Source organism: Octopus sinensis, linkage group LG6 (assembly GCF_006345805.1).
Source record: "Octopus sinensis linkage group LG6, ASM634580v1, whole genome shotgun sequence".
NCBI classification, from domain to species: Eukaryota; Metazoa; Mollusca; class Cephalopoda; order Octopoda; family Octopodidae; genus Octopus; species Octopus sinensis.
The window spans coordinates 10,682,320-10,695,617 of NC_043002.1; the positions used below are offsets into that span (position 1 = coordinate 10,682,320).

General features: G+C 37.4%; 1 protein-coding gene across 2 annotated transcripts in view; it reads right to left on the bottom strand.

Annotated features, from left to right (window-relative positions):
- Window positions 1-13,298, bottom strand: part of LOC115213422 (FMRFamide receptor-like) — a 252,318-nt gene that overhangs the window by 178,399 nt on the left and 60,621 nt on the right. The window lies entirely within an intron of this gene.

Sequence of the window (13,298 nt, forward strand, 5' to 3'; positions counted from 1 at the left end):
TTTTATTCTTAGTTGAGCAAATCTACCCCAGAGCTTTGTAAGACTAGTACTTATCCAATCGGTCTCTTTTTGCCGAACCGCGAATTTACGGGACGTAAACATACCAGCATCAGTTGTCAAGCGATGTTGGTGGGGCAAACACAGACACACAAACATATACACACATACATATACATATATATACATATACGAGGGGCTCCTTTCAGTTTCCGTCTACCAAATCCACTCACAAGGCTTTGATCGACCCGAGGTTATAGTAGAAGACACTTGCCCAAGGTGCCACGAAGTGGGACTGAACTCGAGACCATGTGGTTGGTTAACAAGCTATTTACCAAACAGCCACTCCTGCGTCTATGTATACATATGTGTACATGTATTTGTGTGTATATTTTCCTTTTACATTTATATGTCTGTATATGTATGTGGTCTGTGTACATCTATCTGTGTATTTTGATATATATATATATATATATATATATATATATGATGGTTTAGTATGAGTATATACTGATGTGAAATATTTTAATATATTGCAATTTTAATTTTTATGTATTAATTGTATTAATCGAATTATATTTTCTATATAATTAATGACAATATGTATTTGAATCAACTCTTCGATTTAAGGTTTTTTTCCTCGATTTTTATAATTTATATTGAACACATTTATTTTGGTTATTTTGTTTATCGCTTGCCTAAGACCGTTATTTGAAAGGACCAGTGAAACAAATCCATTCTTAAAGGTGTATCCTTTAGCTAGTTTTGATCAAATTGTTATTTCGGCTCTATTTTAACAAAACTGTCCGACGAACGGGAACGTAAAACTCCGAGTAACAGCTTTTGTTATATTTCTGCTGCTTTTAAATAAAGTATTTATATGTATATATATATACTTTATTATATATATATATACAGACACACACACACACACACACACACACACACACACACATATATATATATATATATATATATATACACATATCTATACGTGTGTGTGTGTGTGTGTACGTATGTATAAGAATATACACATGTATATGTATGTAAGTATCCATATGTGCATGTAAATATATGTACGCAACGCATGTATGTAGATGTTTATATATGTACTTGCGTACGTGTACGTCTGAATATCTGTTTAGCGCACATGTATACACGTGTGCTTGTGCGTACTTGCGTGAGTGCGTGTGTATATGTGAGTAAATTTGCTCGTGCATGTGTGGGGGTAGATGAGTGTGTGTGTGTGTGTGTTAGTAAAGCATATAAGTAAATGAGATATCTAGTTAAAGTAGAGAATGTTACTGACAGATTTCTATAGATGAAGCTACTTTGGTTGTAATAGATCTCTTCACCCAACTTGGAAACTTTTAGAATCTCATTAAAAGCAGATCGATATTTTGTGAAAATGAATTGAAGTAATTGATCCAATTAACAAAATAATACTGTTAGCAATGAGATATGAAGGTGAAAGCGGCGGGCGGGAGAGGAGGAGGAGAGAGAGTAGGGGGAAGCAAACAACAACAAATTATATAATAGCAGCAGCAATGGTAGTAGTAGTAGTAGTAGTAGTAGTAGTAGTGAAAATGGTGTTGGTGGTGATTGTGCTGTTGATAGTAATAGCAGCATGTATCTATATGTATATATGCATGAACATGGATATTGTAGTGGTAGTAGTAGTAGTAGTAGTAGCATCAGCAGTAGTAGTAGTAGTAGTAGTAGTAGTAGCAGCAGCAGCAGCAGTTGTAGTAGTAATAGTAGTAGTAACAAGCGTGGTGGTAGTGGTGGTAATAGCAGTATGTACCTATAAGTATATATGTATACACATGGATACTGTAGTGGCAGTAGTAGTAGTAAGTAGTAGTAGTAGTAGTAGTAGTAGTAGTAGTAGTTAGTAGTAGTAGTAGTTGTAGTAGTAGTGGTGGTGGTGGTGATAATAGTAGTATTAGTAGTGGTGGTGGTGTTAGTAGTAGTAGTGTTGTTGTTGTTGTTGTTGCTGTTGGTGGTGGTGGTGGTAGTAGTAGCAGTAGTAGTAGTAGTGAAGAATAAAAAAGCAGGAAATAATGTGTAATGAACAGAAATGTTAGTGGCGAATGATGGGAAAGATGGCGAAAATCATGAAGACTGCGTTGTAATATGACATATTGACACAGTTCGTGTATGTAAAAAGTAGTTTTCTAAATTTACATTTCAGAGAATTTAATGCGCATTAAACAAATCTTAAGATAATCAAATACGCACACACATACATATATGTCTGTGTGTGAATATATATATATATATATATATAATATATATATATATATATATATATATATATATATATATATATATATATATATATATATAAGTGTATGTATATAATTATATATATATAATATATTATAGATATATGTATTATTTATTTTTTATATGTGTATTTTACATATATATATATATATATATATATATATAATGCATGTATATATTTATATTTCTGTGTTTTTACACACACACACACGCACACACACACACAACACACACATATATATATATATATATATATATATATATAGAGAGAGAGAGAGAGAGAGAGAGACAGCGAGATAACGATATATATGTGTATGCATGTGTATATATATATGTCTGCGTGTGTGTGCGTGTATATATGTGTATATGTGTCTATTTGTGATTGTGTGTGTGTATATGTATGTGTGCATATGTATATGGGTGTGTGTATATATATATATATGGATGTATAAACGTATGTATATCAAAAATTGTTTTTATCCTACTGATGATCAGTTCTTTAATTAGTACACTCGCATGTTCAGATACCTCATGCCATTAAATATCCATGATTAATTATATATCAATTTAATTACTTCGCCATCCATATACATTATCACTCAGGATTCTATGTCTATCATAAGATGCTATTTTCTGTTGCGTGTCTTGTCTCATCCAAGCCCTCAAGGGTGCATGTTGTTTTTCCTCTCTCTTGCAAGATAACAGACATTTTGCATTGCATAGAAGCTAACCCATCTACAAACCGCTGAATCATATTTATTTTTTTTAGATTATTAACACTATTTTCAGTAATTTTAAACTAGGTATAGATTACAGATTTCGCTCTAATATGACTAAGAAACTTCAATCAATACCTAGCCTTTGCTGGGCCAGATTTCTATGATTGGATTTTGGTGAAAGGAAACTGTGTGACACCCAATCGTGGATAGTGGAGGCACATGACCTAGTGGTTAGAGCAGCGGACTCGCGGTCGAAGGATCGCGGGTTCGAATCACAGACCGGGCGATGTGTGTGTTTATGAGCAAAACACCTAAGCTCCACGCGGCTCCGGCAGAAGGTAATGGCGAACTTCTGCTGACTCTTTCGCCACGACTTTCTCTCACTCTTCCCTCCTGCATCTTGCAGCTTACCTGCGACGGACCGGCGTCCCGTCCAGGTGGGGAACCTATACGCCAAGAAACCGGGAAACCGGCCCTTATGAGCCACGGATGGCTCAAGAAGGAAAAAACAACAATCGTGGATAAATTGCTGCTTCCGACGAGTTTGACTTTGCCTTTCATCGTTTCTAGATCGATTTAATAAATACTAATTGAGGGCTTGGGTCGATGTAATTGGCTAGTATCTTCCTTGAAAGATTGATTGATTCTAGTTTCAGCTCATGAGCTGTGGCTTATTATAAACTTACAGTATCGCCCGGCGTTGCTCGGGTTTGTAAGGGAAATAACTATATAAGCATTTTTAGAGATGTAAAGTATAATAGCCATCTCAATATGGCTAACCACAAGGTTCTGAGATTTAATAATAAATTTTTAGAGAGTTACTTCCCTTATATATGCCAAAAATGCATTAAAAATGGGAAAAATGATGGTAATTTTTTTTTAAATCGTAGACTCATCGTAGACTCATCGTAGACGCGCGCTAATACCCAGAAGGGCTCGATATGAATCACGACTATAAGATACCCGGTTTTGGTTAAACTGCACCGCAAAATGTGGGAGTAGTTAGGAATCTAAATCGAAGGGGACAGACAGCACACAACCTCTCTTTTATATATAAAATATTACATGTTATGCTGTTTTGAGGGTTGGTAACAACAAATCTCCTCAAATGCCAAGAAATTTTCTTAGGATTCTTTTTAGAATACAGATCCGCAATGCAATTCTCAATTCCGATATCACTCAGTCTCATAGGTTGCCGTTTGTTTGTTGCACCAAATGTATCAATTACGATAGGAAAAAATTGCAGCCATAGTCTTCTGCAATCTTTTCATCTCTCTGCCTGATTCCTGATATTTATAAATTTTTTCAGTTTCCTTTTCGTACACAGTCATTATAATTGCAAGATGTGTGATCTTTCAGTTTTATTTTTCTCACATGCGCACACAGGAGAGAGAAGTACACACACACACACATACACACACAACCATAAAAACACAAACATAAAAACACAAATAGGAACACGCAAACACATGAATATGCAGAATACATACATACAAACGTACACACATACATATATATATATACGAGCACACACATACATGCATGCATACACACACTTACATGCATGCATACATACATACATACATACATACATACATACATACATACATACATACATACATACATACAGACGGACGGACATACATTCATACATGTGTATGCGCACACAAACTTACCCACACACATGCGTACAAGTAAACAAGAACACAGCTTTAATAACGGACAGAGTCAACAACTATTGAAAAAGTTCCAAGAGGCAACGAAAATTTTAGAAAAATATATAAGTAAATGAGTGGAAATTTTACTGGTGAGTGTGTTAAATTATAAGGTATTAAAAGAGAATGACTCTCCTCAGGCACGACAGAATATGCTTCAACACACGAAAGAATCTTGCAAACCAAATCCCAAAAGAAAAAATAAATCAATATGATTATTTATTTCTATTTATTATTATTATTATTATTATTATTATTATTATTATTATTATTATTATTATTATTGTTGTTGTTGTTGTTGTTGTTGTTGTTGATGATGATGATGTTGTTGTTGTTGTTGTTGTTGTTGTTGTTATTGAGTGAGAGTGCAGTGCATGCCATCAAAGATATACTGGGGTAAAATATACGAAGCCCAGTATACCCATCATGACTATCCGTCTGATAAGGGTACACCAGGCACATGCATCACAGCCATATGTGCGTGACATGGTGATCTCATATCAAGATAAACAGCGCATGACCTTGCAGGTGGGGCACAGTTAAAATTTTCTGCTGGTCGAGTAGCCCATCCCGCTCAAAAGGTCCCTGAATGAGGGTTGTTTAAGGATGCTCAACGAACTATCTATGTTTCCAAAGGTGAATTATCCAAACCTCTAAGAATTCCTTTCAACACACGCTATGATGCTCCCCCACTACTTCTGTTCGTGATCAGAGATGCACATATCGACGGCCACTAAGGGACATGGTCAACTGGTTAAGGTGAAACAACTGACAAGCAAATCTGTGGTATTGAGCACAATATTTGCTTAAGCCCATCTTTTATACCAAGACAAAACAATATACATGATAACACTTCCAATCGGGGAGGAATTACAGCCGTGATTCGTGGTCTGCTACCACAACGGCTCCTTCATAGGATCCAGTTAGCTCAAGACATCATCAGGAGGAACCACGTCCGGTTTCGGCCCCTACTCCTCTACCGTTTTGACATGGCGGTCCCCCTTCCTTTCGGAGGTGTCTTCAGCTCTGGTGTTAGGTGCATGTCTTCTTTCTTCTTCTTTCTTCTGTTCCCTGGCCTCTTCGATGTATCATCAGCGATGTCAGACGGTGACTGACTGACGTGTCAAACTTTTCCCGTTAAATACCTGCAACTCGGCTCCAGCAGGCAGCCCCAGCAAGTTGTCACGTGACATGATAACACTTCCAATCAGTTAAGATCAGAATCCATGACAGCCACTGTCTGGTACTGCATTAGGGCATTTATTATTATTATTATTATTATTATTATTATTATTATTATTATTATTATTATTATTACTTATGGGTTTTTCTTCTTCTTTCAAATCTGCTTCCACTTCTTGCCGAGTGTCTTCCCGACTCCTAGGGCAAAGAAACTCATAGTATACATTGGTAGGCCATTAAACTAAACTCACTAGTTCGTTCATTTTTTTTTAAGTTAAATTAAAATACATGGGTAGTAATAGTTCTCACAGCGACAATGCTCTTCTCAATACGTGTGATGTACCAGTTAAGACAATATTTTGCTCTTCTTGCAGGGATGGTAAGCCAGGGATCATTCTCATTTAATTTTCGGTTCCCTTCTTGATCATTCCTAGTGCTCCTACGATCACTGGTACTGTAACCGCCTTGAGATGCCACATTTTCTCAATTTCAATGAACAGGTCTTTATATTTTTATTATTATTATTATTATTATTATTATTATTATTATTATTATTATTATTATTATTATTATTAGTATTATTATTATTATTATTATTTTCCCCTTCTTTCAAATTTGCTTCCATTTCTTGCCGAGTGTCTCCCGACTCCTAGGGCAAAGAAACTCATAGTATACATTGGTAGGCCATTAAACTAAACTCACTAGTTCGTTCATTTTTTTTTAAGTTAAATTAAAATACATGGGTAGTAATAGTTCTCACAGCGACAATGCTCTTCTCAATACGTGTGATGTACCAGTTAAGACAATATTTTGCTCTTCTTGCAGGGATGGTAAGCCAGGGATCATTCTCATTTAATTTTCGGTTCCCTTCTTGATCATTCCTAGTGCTCCTACGATCACTGGTACTGTAACCGCCTTGAGATGCCACATTTTCTCAATTTCAATGAACAGGTCTTTATATTTTTATTATTTATTATTATTATTATTATTATTATTATTATTATTATTTTATTATTATTATTATTATTATTATTATTATTATTATTTTCCCCTTCTTTCAAATTTGCTTCCATTTCTTGCCGAGTGTCTTCCCGACTCCTAGGGCAAAGAAACTTATAGTTATTATTATTATTATTATTTTATTATTATTATTATTATTATTATTATTATTGTTGTTGTTGTTGTTGTTGTTGTTGTTTTTGTTATTGTTGTTGTTGTTATTATTATTATTATTATTATTATTTTGTAATCTATATTTACATCTGATCGTCTTAATTCAATAGTATAGTCTATCTTTATGAGGAAATCCCATAAAATGTTGTAATTCTTATTCCCTAACACAGCCCATGTTCATACCACTTCTCTCTTACTCTAAACCATACCCAAGGAGCTCTTCTACCTACGCGGTTGTGCTTCACTACTATCGACTCCGTAATACTTGTAAACAAGTCGAATATCAATAATGTAAAACGGTTGCATTCAGTTTTGAAATGTGTATCATGTGGAAGTCGAGTTGTTTGCTGCCGACTTATGACTTTAAACCCCATACGATGTTCCCCATTTTGTGGGGAGGTTGGCATCTCCATTCGCTATTGTTTCTGTAATGAAAATTTGTTTTTTCTTCCTCCATGCATAAAACACCAGACGATACAGTGAAGGTTGTTTATTACACACATATGAGTGAGAACACTTTGAGATATTTTTGGTATCTAACATATGTCAGATACTGCGAGCGCTGCTTCTGATTGGTCAATCCATGGTGATGACCCGAGGTCACGGTGACAGCGCTGCTTCTGATTGGTCAATTCATGGTGATGACCCGAGGTCACGGTGACGGCACTACTTTTGTCATTCATAAGTTACAACTAAACGTGAAGAATTTAGTTATTGGGTTAATAAAATATGGTCGTTTATTCGTGTGTAATAAATAAAATACCAAACTCATTCCCTATGGATACCGTATTTATTACAACTCGTGGCTTGTAAACGTATCTAACGAGCGAAAGCGAGTTAGATACGTTTACAAGCCACTCGTTGTAATAAATATTCTCTCTTTTTGAGATGTGGAGACAGGAGCGTTGCCGGAACGCAGTGAAAGGATGTGTGAACGGGACGCGTTATGTTGCTGCTTTGAAATCAGACGACAGCGTAATTTTCAACTACAAATTTGATGACGAAATGAAAATGAAAACGTAATGAAATTTTAACAAAGAAAACATTGACGTTAACAACAGCAACAACGAATTTCATGAAAAATACAAAATGAAGAAATTTAACAGGAACACTGCAACAACAACAGACATAACAGGTCTTTCAGCAACATTACTCTACAGAGATAAGTGGAACTCTCTTTCGACTCTGATTTGAAGAAAATTTTCAAAAAATTTTCAAAAAAATGCCTGGTGAAACCTAATTTTCTTGGTGTACCACCATGTCAAAAAGATCAGATCGGAAAAACAAAATCTGTCACCTGTTATTGTCTTAACAAGGACTTTAGGGCATTTGAAAATCCGACCCCAGCACAGTCATACAAGTGCCTGAAAGATGTCTGGAGGACGTGGAGCGTATAAGAGTAGAGGTAGAAGGTAGAAAGATAAAATGTTATGCTTATGGGAGTACCACCTATCAAATCCTATCGCCAACAGTATAACCACATCTATACCATTTACACACACACACACACACACACACACACATATATATATATATATATATATATATATATATATATATATATACATACATACATACATATATATATATATATTATATATATATATATATATATATATTATATATATATATATATATATACACCAAATATATACGACGGGCTTCTTTCAGTTTCCGTCTACCAAATCCACTCACAAGGCTTTCGTCGGCCCTAGACTATAGTAGAAGACACTTCTTCAAGGTGCCACGCAGTGGGATTGAACCCGGAACCATGTGGTTGGTAAGCAAGCTACTTACCACACAGCCACTCCTACGTCTATAATTCTAAATTCTAATTTCCTAACTGACCCTATTCGTTTTCATTTAACCACTTAACGGCACTTACACTCATACACATGCACATGCGGTCACGTGTACACACATGTGAACAATACGGAGTAGTTGCGATGAATCAGTGCGGTTAGTACGAATAGTTGTGCATTGTCAAGTATGGCGAAGGCGGCGAGCTGGCAGAATCGTTAGCACGCAGGGCGGAATGCTTAGCTGTATTTCGCCCGTCGTTATGTTCTGAGTTAAAATTCCACCGAGGTCGACTTTGCCTTTCATCCTTTCAGGATCGATTAAATAGGTACCAGTTACGCATTGGGATCGATGTAAGTAACTTAATCCATTCCTCCAAATTGGAGGCCTTCTGCTTCCAGTAGAAAGTATTATTAATGTTGATATGTAGTGAACTGCCAGAATCGTTATCACACCTGGCGAAATGCTTGGCGGCATTTCGTCTGTCTTCATGTTCAGAGTTCAAATTCCTCCGTGGTCGATTTTGACTTTCATCTTTTCGGGGTCGATAAATCAAGAACAATATACGAAACTGGGATCGATGTAATCGACTGGTCCCCGCCTCAAAAATTCCAGGCCCCATGTTAATAAGGCGGTGATCTAGCAGAATCATTAACACACTGGACGGAATGCTTTGCGGTATTTTGCCCGTCGAAGGCGGCGAGCTGGCAGAAACGTTAGCACGCCGGGCGAAATGCTGAACGGTATTTCATCTGCCGTTACGTTCTGAGTTCAAATTCCGCCGAAGTCGACTTTACATTTCATCCTTTCGGGGTCGATTAAATAAGTACCAGTTACGCACAGGGGTCGATATAATCGACTTAATCCGTTTGTCTATCCTTGTTTGTCCTCTCTATGTTTATCCCTTGTGGGTAGTAAAGAAATAGGTATTTTGGCCGTCGATACTTTCTGACTTCAAATTCCGCCTAGGTCGACTTTGCCATTCATCCTCTCGGGGTCGATAAATTGAGTACCAGTGAAACACTGGGGTCGATGTGAGCGACGTTATCCCCACCCCCAAGTTGCACTTGGGGCAAAAATATGAAATCATTTTGTCTAGTATGGTTACCATAAAGGTGAATGCGAACGGCCTACTGGTTAGTGGAGTTGCAGTCACAATCGTGGTTTTAATTTCACAACCGACTGGTGCGTAATGTTTTTAAGCAAAGCATTTCGTCAGACGCTGCTCTGCGATCCCTTCGACACTGGACATGTGGTATTGGCACTCCGGCGGTTTCGTCCTTCGTTTTCCATTTAGACTGCCAAACATTGTCCGACCGATGATAACTCTGTTGTTTGACGCAGTCTAAATGGTAAACGGAGTCGTTAGCAGTCGGACAATTTTAACAGTATTTTTTCGCCGGCTCTAAATTCAAATGCCGCAGAGGTCGACCTTGAATTTCATTTGGGATCGATAAGATAAGAACCAGTCAGGTCCTGGGATCGCTGTAACTGATTGCCCCACTTCTTTCACAATTGCAGGCCTTGTGTCCAAATTGATACAAATTGGAAGGCGAAGAGCTGGCAAAATCGTTAGCACGTCGGACAAAATACGTATCCTTTTTCTTTTCTTTTAGTTGTTTCGGCCATTTGACTGCGGCCATGCTGGAGCACCAATTTTAGTCGAACAAATCGACGCCCCCCAGGACTTATTTTTTGTAAGCCTAGTGCTTATTCTATCGGTCTCTTTTGCCGAACCGCTAAGTAAACACACCAGCATTGGTTGTCAAGCGAGAGTGGGGGACAAACACAGACACAAATAACAAACACACACATACATACATATATCCGTCTACCAAATCCACTGACAAGGCTTTGGTCGGCCCGAGGCTATAGTAGAAAACACTCGCCCAAAGTGCCATGCAGTGGAAGTATGGAAGGCCAGCGGTGCCAAAATCACAAAGTATGGAAGGCCAGCCGTGCCCAAATCACAAAGTATGGCAGGCCAGTGGTGCCAAAATTGCTGAAAAATTTTTAGGGAAAATTTTCAGTGAAAATTTTCGAAAAATTTTTGGGGAAGATTTTCGGTGAAAATTTTCGAAAAATTTTAGGGAAAATTTTCAGTGAAAATTTTCGAAATATTTTTGGGGAGAATTTTCTAAAAATCACAAGGCCAGCGGTGCCAAAATAACAATGTATGGAAGGCCAGCGGTGCCAAAATCACAAAGTATGGGAGCCCAGCGGTGCCAAAATCACAAAGTATGGAAGGCCAGCGGTGCCAAAATCACAAAGTATGGAAGGTCAGCGGTGCCAAAATCAAAACGTATGGAGGCCAGCGGTGCCAAAATCAAAAAGTATGGAAAGCCAGCGGTGCCAAAATCAAAAAGTATGGAAGGCCAGCTGTGCCAAAATTGGTGAAAAATTTTTCGGGAAAATTTTCAGTGAAAATTTTCGAAAAATTTTTAGGGAAAATTTTCGATGAAAATTTTCGGTGAAAATTTTCGAAAAAATTTTTAGGGAAAATTTTCGTAAAACCTTTGGGGAAAATTATCGGTGAAAATTTTCGTAAAATACTTGGGGAAAATTTTTGGAAAAATTTTCGAAAAATTTTCGAGTAAATTTCGGTAAAAATTTTCGAAAAACCATTGGGGAAAATTTTCGGTGAAAATTTTCGTAAAATATTTGGGGAAAATTTTCGAAAAATTTTTGAGTAAAATTTTCGAAAATTGTTTGGGGAAAATTTTCTAAAAATCACAAGGCCAGCGGTCCCAAAATCTCAATGTATGGAAGGCCAGCGGTGCCAAAATCACAATGTATGGAAGGCCAGCGGTGCCAAAATCCCAAAGTATGGAAGGCCAGCGGTGCCAAAATCCCAAAGTATGGAAGGCCAGCGGTTCCAAAATCACAATGTATGGAAGGCCAGCGGTACCAAAATCGGTGAAAAATTTTTCGGGAAAATTTTCAATGAAAATTTTCGAAATATTTCCGGGAAAAGTTTTCGGTGAAAATTTTCGAGAAATTTTTGGATGAGAAGCGAGTTTCTTACCACACAGCCACGCATCGGTATTTTGTACGACTTTTCGTTCTGAGTTCAAATTCCACCGAGGTCGATTTTACCTTTCATCCTTTCGAGGTCGATAAAATAAGTAACAATTGAGTATTGGGTTGATTTAATCGGCTTCTTCCCATCACACAAAATTGCTGATTTTGCTCCAAAATTTGAAGCAAGTATTTATAAACTGGTGTTTGAGAAAACTTTAATAAGCTAGGATCTCTTTTTTACTTTTGTCTAGTGTGGAAAGCCACAGTCGAACCACACAATCACCACACAAAAAGATGTTCACACGTACGCATACACTCATATCATGTGTGTGTGTGTGTGTGCGCGCATATGTGAATCTGCACTCCACATATGTATATACGCATGCGTGTCTCCCGAATTATGTTTTGTGAAATAGTTGATTTTGGAACCGCTAAGTCATAAGTACGAACTCGGGACGTAGAGATTTCATTCCAGAAGGGCTTCAGTGTACGGTGCCTGTATTTTAAACGATATACCATTATCACACCGACCACAGTGCTTCATCGCTAAAATAACTGAACTCTCATCGCTGCACTGAGCAGATCCATCAATATGGCTCAGATCCATCTATATGGCTCAGAAACATGGACGTTATCAAAGAAGCTTGAGAGGCGGTTGGATGGAACTTACACTCGCCTCCTTATGAGAGCTCAAAATCTCTCGTGGAAGCGCCATCCAACCAAAATGCAAATATATGGGAAACTACCACCTGTATCATCTCTTGTGAAAGGTAGAAGTGTCCAGTTTGCTGGACATTGTTGTAGAGCTGAAAACGAGGTAATTTCTACTTTTCTCCTCTGGAAGCCATCTGCTCGCGATACCAGAGGGCACACACTCTTCTACCCTGATGTAATCTCCAGGGATACAGGCATCCAGCAACAGGACCTCGGTAATGCTATGATGGGCCGTGAAGTCTGGCGTAGCATAGTAAATTCCATTGTCTCGACCACGGTCGAATAATGATGATGATGAAGAGTGTGGAAAATGATGTAGGAATATTTTTGAATCCTGAACACAAGTCATATGTGATTCTTTAAGGAATAATTGAAATAAACCATTAATCTCAATACAGACTGACTATGAAAAACAAGCGATAATTTCCATGGCCAATCCCCAAGCGGTATTACATTTCTTATGCATGCTCTACAGGGATGTATACAGCATGATTTCTTAAGCTGTATGCGCCCTAGGAAGAAATGTTGGATGACGTTAGCTTCTTCTCTCGAGATACGTATTGTATTTCTTCTGCTGTTCAATGAGAGTCACAGATACTCCGTTGCAGGAAGTTATGATTGAATTCCCTCTTAACAGAGAATAAGTAGATGAAGCTGGATGTGTTACAATTACATGCTAATTAAGTCA